Raw genomic sequence first — 8656 nt, 5'->3', positions numbered from 1 at the left:
ATGTGAAATAATTTGATACAATAATGTAATCTGTAAGATTACAGTGTACTGTATGCCTTATATATTTTGTATTTTTTGAGTTTGCTGCCAGGCTCTGCCCCATGCATCGTGACGCTCACAGGGAATGGAGCCCGGCACACAGAGCATTGGGCGGAGGATGCAGCGGGGGACACAGCAGGGAAACATTGCAGGATCCTGGTGACAAGGTAACCTGGACCAGAACTCTGCACAACTTTATCCCTGACCTGTCTGGTGTGTTCCTTGGCCTTCATGATGCTGTTTGCTCATTAAGGTTCTCTAACAAACAGCAGAGGGCTTCACAGAACAGCTGTATTTATACTGAGATTAAATTACACACAGGTGAACTATATTTACTAATTAGGTGACTTCTGAAGGCAATTGGTTGTACTAGATTTTAGTTTGGCGGTATCAGAGTAAAGAGGGCTGAATACAAATGCACGCCACACTTTACTTTTTTTTACTTTTACTTTAATACAAAGAGAACAGGACATTTTTTTTTACAAATACATGGTACAGCAGGAACATATCAGGAATAGAGATGGGCCGAACACTAGAGCTGCGCGTCTTCACTAGTCTCACGATTTGATTATGAGTATCCTGTCAACGTTTTAATTCTGGGATGCATTACATGCATCAGTGCAGCCTCACCAGTGCCCATCAAACGCAGCCTCACTGTGCACATAAAATGCAGCCTCACTGTGCCCATCAAATGAGGCTGTGCCCATCAAATGCAGCCTCACTGTGCCCATCAAATGCAACCTCACTGTGCCCATCAAACGCAACCTCATCAGTGCTCATCAAATGCAGCTTCACTGTGCCCATCAAATGTAGCATCACCAGGGCCCATCAAATGCAACCTCACCAGAGCCCATCAAATGCAGTCTCACTTTGTTTGTCAATAAATGCAGCTGCATTGTGCCCATCAAATGGAGCCTTACCATGGCCCATCAAATGCAGCCTCACTGTGCCCATCCAATTCAGCCTTACTGTGTCCATCAAATACAGCCTCACTGTGCCCATCAAATACAGCTTCTTTGTGCCCATCAATAAATACAGCCTCATTGTACCCATCAAATGCAGCCTCCCTGTGCCTGTCAATAAATGCAGCCTCACTGTGCCCACTAAATGCAGCCTCACTGTGCCCATCAAATGCAGCCTCACTGTGCCTGTCAACAAATGCAGCCTCACTGTGCTCATCAAATGCAGCCTCAGTGTGCCCATCAAATGCAGCCTCACTGTGCCCATCAATGCAGCCTCACTGTGCCCATCAAATGCAGCCTCACTATGCCCATCAACGCAGCCTCAATGTGCCCATCAATGCAGCCTCAATGTGCCAATCAATGCAGCCTCACTGTGCCCATCGATTGCAGCCTCACTGTGCCCATCAATGCAGCCTCACTGTGTCCATCAAATGCAGCCTCACTGTGCTCATCAATAAATACAGCATCATTGTGCCCATCAAATGCAGCCTCACTGTGCCCATCAAATGTAGCCTCACTGTGCCCATCAAATGCAGCCACACTGTGCCCATCAAATGCAGCCTCACTGTGCCTGTCAATAAATGCAGACTCACTGTGCTCATCAATTGAGGCTGTGCCCATCAAATGCAGCCTCACTGTGCCCATCAAATGCAACCTCACTGTGCCCATCAAACGCAACCTCATCAGTGCTCATCAAATGCAGCTTCACTGTGCCAATCAAATGTAGCCTCACCAGGGCCCAACAAATGCAACCTCACCAGAGCCCATCAAATGCAGCCTCACTATGTTTGTCAATAAATGCAGCTGCACTGTGCCCATCAAATTAAGCCTTACCACGGCCCATCAAATGCAGCCTCACTGTGCCCATCAATTCAGCCTTACTGTGTCCATCAAATACAGCCTCACTGTGCCCATCAAATACAGCTTCATTGTGCCCATCAATAAATACAGCCTCATTGTGCCCATCAAATGCAGCCTCACTGTGCCTGTCAATAAATGCAGCCTCACTGTGCCCATCAAATGCAGCCTCACTGTGCCTGTCAATAAATGCAGCCTCACTGTGCCCATCAAATGCAGCCTCACTGTGCCTATCAAATGCAGCCTCACTGTGCCTGTCAACAAATGCAGCCTCACTGTGCTCATCAAATGCAGCCTCACTGTGCCCATCAAATGCAGCCTCACTGTGCCCATCAATGCAGCCACTGTGCCCATCAAATGCAGCCTCACTATGCCCATCAACGCAGCCTCAATGTGCCCATCAATGCAGCCTCAATGTGCCCATCAATGCAGCCTCACTGTGCCCATCGATTGCAGCCTCACTGTGCCCATCAATGCAGCCTCACTGTGTCCATCAAATGCAGCCTCACTGTGCTCATCAATAAATATAGCCTCATTGTGCCCATCAAATGCAGCCTCAATGTGCTCATCAAATGTAGCCTCACTGTGCCCATCAAATGCAGCCACACTGTGCCCATCAAATGCAGCCACACTGTGCCCATCAAATGCAGCCTCACTGTGCCTGTCAATAAATGCAGACTCACTGTGCTCATCAAATGAGGCTGTGCCCATCAAATGCAGCCTCACTGTGCCCATCAAATGCAACCTCACCGTGCCCATCAAACGCAACCTCATCAGTGCTCATCAAATGCAGCTTCACTGTGTTTGTCAATAAATGCAGCTGCACTGTGCCCATCAAATGGAGCCTTACCACGGCCCATCAAATGCAGCCTCACTGTGCCCATCAAATACAGCTTCATTGTGCCCATCAATAAATACAGCCTCATTGTGCCCATCAAATGCAGCCTCACTGTGCCCATCAAATGCAGCCTCACTGTGCCCATCAAATGCAGCCTCACTGTGCCTGTCAACAAATGCAGCTTCACTGTGCTCATCAAATGCAGCCTCACTGTGCCCATCAAATGCAGCCTCACTGTGCCCATCAATGCAGCCTCACTGTGCCCATCAAATGCAGCCTCACTATGCCCATCAATGCAGCTTCAATGTGCCCATCAATGCAGCCTCACTGTGCCCATCGATTCAGCCTCACTGTGCCCATCAATGCAGCCTCACTGTGTCCATCAAATGCAGCCGCACTGTGCTCATCAATAAATACAGCCTCATTGTGCCCATGAAATGCAGCCTCACTGTGCCCATCAAATGCAGCCTCACTGTGCCCATCAAATGCAGCCACACTGTGCCCATCAAATGCAGCCACACTGTGCCCATCAAATGCAGCCTCACTGTGCCTGTCAATAAATGCAGACTCACTGTGCTCATTAAATGCAGCCTTACTGTGCCCATCAAATGCAGCCTCACTGTGCCCATCAATGCAGCCTCGCTGTGCCCATCGATGCAGACTCACTATGCCCATCAATGCAGCCTCACTGTGCCCATCAATGCATCCTCACTGTGCCCATCAATGCAGCCTCACTATGCCCATCAATTGCAACCTCACTGTGCCCATCAAAAGCAGACTCACCATTGCCTGGATCACACACAGCGGGCATCTTCTGCTGTGACACGGAGCTTTGATTTAAATATCCCGGGACACCCATCCTCCCCTCCCTCCTCTTCCAGCGGCCGCTGTAACAAAGTCCTTCCTTCTAGACCAGCTCCTATGATACACGTCACACTGATTCAATTTCCCAGTGTTTTGTCAAAAGAGAGGACGATATATTAGCAAGGAGGGTGGGACTCCCCCCCTTTTATCCCCCTCCCTCCTCCCCCCCTTTCCATTATCCTTGCCCACACATCACTGCTCTTTCTTTCTTTCCCAGTTGTTCTCAGTTGCCGTGCCTGCCCATGGTATCGCCCCTTCCCAATCCACAGGACTGTCCACCTCAGCTCCCATTTGGGAGTTATCTCCGGATTGCCGGTGTGGCCCTACCACCATCTCAGCAGTGTCTCAAACCTCAACAAGTAAGCCCTGGTTATGGGGGATGATACCCCACCCCCAACCTTGTCTTTCTTTATATTTGTTATCTTTTCCCTTATCTTCATATTATTCTTTTAGACATTACACGTGCCTGCTCCTGATTAGTGGCGCAAATGCCACGAAACGTGTAGAGCTACTGGTTGCCGTGTCTTTACCAATTCATCAAGATTTCTGAAGTTACTATGCATGTTCACCCTTACAGGCCCAGTGAGGCCATAGGTCCCGCAGGTTATACCACTTGTATCATTGTACATACCCCTTCTCTTGAGATGAATTAAGGAATTAAATGTGTTCATATATGAGAGATTACCATCAATTTCAGCATGTTGTTCAGTGTTTATCATTGTTATTATTGCATGTTTACTTGGACTGTACATAATGGTCTAATCAGTATATGTATGTCATTTTGTACCATTGCAACCAATATTATGTATGCTTTTTATCTAGCTTTTTAATAAAATTCCTTTGTATTCATCCAAGTATTCTTTTGCTGCCCGGTGCTTCATTTAAAGTCCCACCCTCCTTGCTAATATATCGTCCTCTCTAAACGTATATGGGATGGATATTCATGATCTTACCAGACCATGATATCATTTAAAGTCCCTAGTGATGGAAACACATGACCTTACCATGTCATGGATTGCTGAAAGTCCCTATCCCTCCAAAACCTTTGTCTTTTCATTGTTCTGTCAAAAGAGCCAACTTGACAAAATCTCCAATTGCGTCACTTCCGGTTTCTCTCCAGCAACAGTAATTGCAGATTTTGACGACGTGCCTGTTTACACAGAACACAGCCACTGTATACACTACAGTAAACAATATAATGAGTGGGCATTGTTAGTCCACTCGCTAGTAACCAACAAGATGGGGGGCTTCCAAGGAGGCGACAACTTTTTTACTTCTTAGCCATTGTTGTATCAAAACAGCCATCTCGTCGTCCACTGTACTGTATACCCTGGCTGTGTTCTGTGAAAATCTACAATTACTGTTGCTGGAGAGAAACTGGAAGTGACATAATTGGAGATTTGGATGAGCTGGCTCTTTTGACAGAACACCGGCATTGGATCAGTGTTCCGTCTATCACAGCCACCAGTCTAGGAGGAGAGACTTTGTTACAGCGGCCGCTGGAGGAGGAGGGAGGGGAGGATGGACGTGCCTGGATATTCAAATCAAAGCTCCATGACACAATGGGAGTTACCTGCTGTGTGTGACCCAGGCATTGGTGAGCAGCCACCCTGGGCATTTCAGATGCAAGAAGGGAGGGAAGGGAGGACTCTGACAGAGGCGCCCTGAAATGACGTCATCAATGTCATTTAGCCATTCTCCGCATCGATGCAGAATCATTTAAGGCTGAATCGCGATGCATCAATTAAACGATAATTTTCAACACCCCTACTGAACACCCCCCAGTTGAGTTCATGCCAGAGCGTTTGAACGTCGCAAAAGTTTGAAGCCAAACAACAAACAAACCCCATTAAAGACTATGGGACCTGAACTGGAAAAATAAAAAGTGCCCATTTTGAAGGCTTAAATGCAAGTTATTGGGCATACAAAGGGTATGAGGGTCAGAGTACTGCCTTGGGGGACATGTTTTAATGCAAAAACGTTTCTTAAAAAAATTATTTTTAAATGAGCAGTAGTAATAAAAATGAAAAATGAAAAAAGGGGTCTCCTTAGTCTGTCTGTAAAGTGGCCCATCTGTACTGTGTATAGAGCCTGCTGCAGCAAAAATTACATTTATCAAGAAAAAAAATGACATTTTTCCTACAAGCTTTCTTTATTTTGTAAACAACAGCTTGGAGAGCCAGTCTGTATGATGAGGCCACAATTTGGTGCACTTGGAACAGGGTTAAAGATTTTTTTAATAAATTCTAGTGTCTGTTTCGCAGACTTTGTATAGAAGTAACAGGTGAGGAAAAATTGAGCTTTGGGTGTTGGTGGTGCCTTTGCACCGTAACCCTATAGAGGTACTCTTGATGAAAGCAAGAATTGGCCTTACTGAAAATGTTATAACTATATGCACCTGTCAAACCGATGAGGAAAAATTGGTCATTGAGTGTTAATTGTGCCCATGAAACCTATACCAAAAAATGTCTTCCGGTTAAAATCAACACCCAGAAAGCTAGGTAGCCTAAACAGTCTTAGAGAGACTCCACATCCCAAAAAAACGTAATCTGTGACATCAGCATCAAGGGCTTGATAGTTGCTGTTAATCCAGGAATGATTCATTTTGATAAATTTCAGCCGGGCAACGGAGTCTGTGGATAGACACGCTCTTTTATCTGACACAAAACCTCCGGCAGCACTGAATTCCCATTCAGAAAGCACACTGGATGCAGGGCAGCCCAGCAGCTTAATTGCCTACTGGGCAAGTTCTGGCCAGTAGTCTATTCTCATGACCCAGTAACCTAGTGGATCGTCAACTGCAAAGCTCTCCATGTCTATTTTCGCTCCTAGATAATCTTCCACAATATGATGCAGATGCTGCCGATGGGATGTGGAAGCTGACTACCTTGGGCACCAAGGACTAAATAAAATTTGAAATGCATCAGTGAGATGGCCCCCTTCTCCACCACTTCTCCTTTGACCAATAGAAGCCTCAAAACTTTTCCATGAGACTGTAACTTACAAGAGCCTGGAAAGGTGTCACATAAACTCCTCTTTAAGGTGTCCTCAAGATATTTCATCCTCTGGTACCTCTGTGGGGACGGGATGAGTCCTAAGATTTTCCCCTTGTAATAGTGGTCAAGGAGGGTTGCCAACCAATAATGATCCTTCACCTTGATGCCATGAATTCTCGGGTCCTTTCGCAGGCTTTGAAGAATAGGGGAGCCCATCCACCGCACTGTGGAGGCATGAGAAGCAGAGTCCTTGTGGTCACTGAGGATTACAGTATCTGGAACTGCCTCCCCCCAGCCACGTACTACTCCCAAGGGTTCTGGGGATGGTTAACCATCTCTTAAGGTTTGACGTATGTGTTTCTCTGCTTCAATGCCTCCGAAACTGCCAGAATCCTCCCTCCCCTCTTGTGTGTTCTATGATGTCGCAAGAATGGTGTCTGCATAAAACGGGCCTTGAGAGGAAAATAAGTCCTCCTCTTCCTCCTGATGCTCTGCCTTGAGTGCCCTGTCTATAATGCCATGCAGAGTCTGCTCCATGCATGCATTGTCATGGCTCACCATCCTTGTCGCCTCCCCAAATTGTGACAGTACAGTGCATGCATCCTTTATCAGCAGCCATTGGTGTGGGGAAAAAAAGTCAAGCTGCCCTGAGCTTGTCGTTGTGCCATACTCACACAGGTACTCGTTGATGGCCCTCTGCTGCATGTGCAGCAGCTGTAGCATTGCCAAAGTTGAGTTCCACCTGGTGGACATGTCACAAATCAGGCGGTTTATGGGCAGGTGGAATTCCTGCTGAATTTCAGCCAACCGAACACTGGCTGTGTATGACTGCCTGAAATGGCTACAGACTCTTATGGCCTGCTTCAGAAGATCTTGCAACCCTGGGTACCTGTTTAGGAAATGACCAAATTGAGGACATGTGCCAGGCATGGTTCATGTGTCAACTTTCCCTGTTGAAGGGCGGACAGGAGATTAGTGCCATTATCCCACACTACCTGGCTCAAGTTGGCCTGGCGTGAAGCACCTCTGGGCCTGCCCCTGCAGAGCTGAAAGAATCTCTGCTCTGGTGTGGCTCCTGTTCCCTAGACAGACCAGCTGAAGCACTGCATGGCAACTTTTAGCCTGACTCGTTAAATAGCCACTTGGATGCTTAGGGGTACTGGTAGTTCATAGGACAATTTAGCAGAGGAGGACAGGGAGGAGGAGGAGGAGGAAGGGGTGGAGCTGACAAAACTTGCCATCTCATTACCACCAGCTGTATGGAGACGTGACGGCAAAACAAGCTCCAGCACTGAGCCCTGTCCTGCATCCTTCCTGGTTGCAAGCAGAGTTACTCAGTGTGCTGTGAATGAAATATATCGTCCCTGTACTGCACTGACGGACTACAATATACTGCAGTAAAACTGCACTGACGCACTACAATATACTGCAGTAAAACTTCGCTGACACACTTCAATATACCGCAGTAAAATTGCATTGATGCACTTCAATATACTGCAGTAAAACTGCACTGATGCACTACATTATACTGCAATAAAATTGCACTGATGCACTACAATATACTGCAGTAAAACTGCCCTGACACACTACACTGACATACTTCAATATACTGCAGTATAACTGCACGAACGCACTACACTGACACACTTCTATAAACTACCCTGACACACTTCAATATACTGCAGTAGAACTGCACGGATGCAATATAATATACTACAGTAAAACTGGCCTGACACACTACACTGACACACTTCAATATACTGCAGTAAAACTGCACGAATGCACTACACTGACACACTTCAATATACTGTAGTAAAATTACACGGAGGCACTACAATATACTGCAGTAAAACTGCGTACTGATGCAATTAAATATACTGCAGTAAAACTGCACTGACGCACCACAATATACTGCAGTAAAACTGCACTGATGCACTACAATATACTGCAGTAAAACTGGTCTGATACACTACACTTACACGCTTCAATATACTGCAGTAAAACTGCATGAATGCACTACACTGACACACTTTAATATACTGCAGTAAAACTGCCCTGACACACTTCAATATACTTCAGTAAAACAGCACACACTACAC

The sequence above is a fragment of the Aquarana catesbeiana genome, linkage group LG03 (genome assembly GCF_042186555.1).
Source record: "Aquarana catesbeiana isolate 2022-GZ linkage group LG03, ASM4218655v1, whole genome shotgun sequence".
NCBI lineage: Eukaryota > Metazoa > Chordata > Amphibia > Anura > Ranidae > Aquarana > Aquarana catesbeiana.
This window is presented reverse-complemented; position numbering follows the sequence as displayed.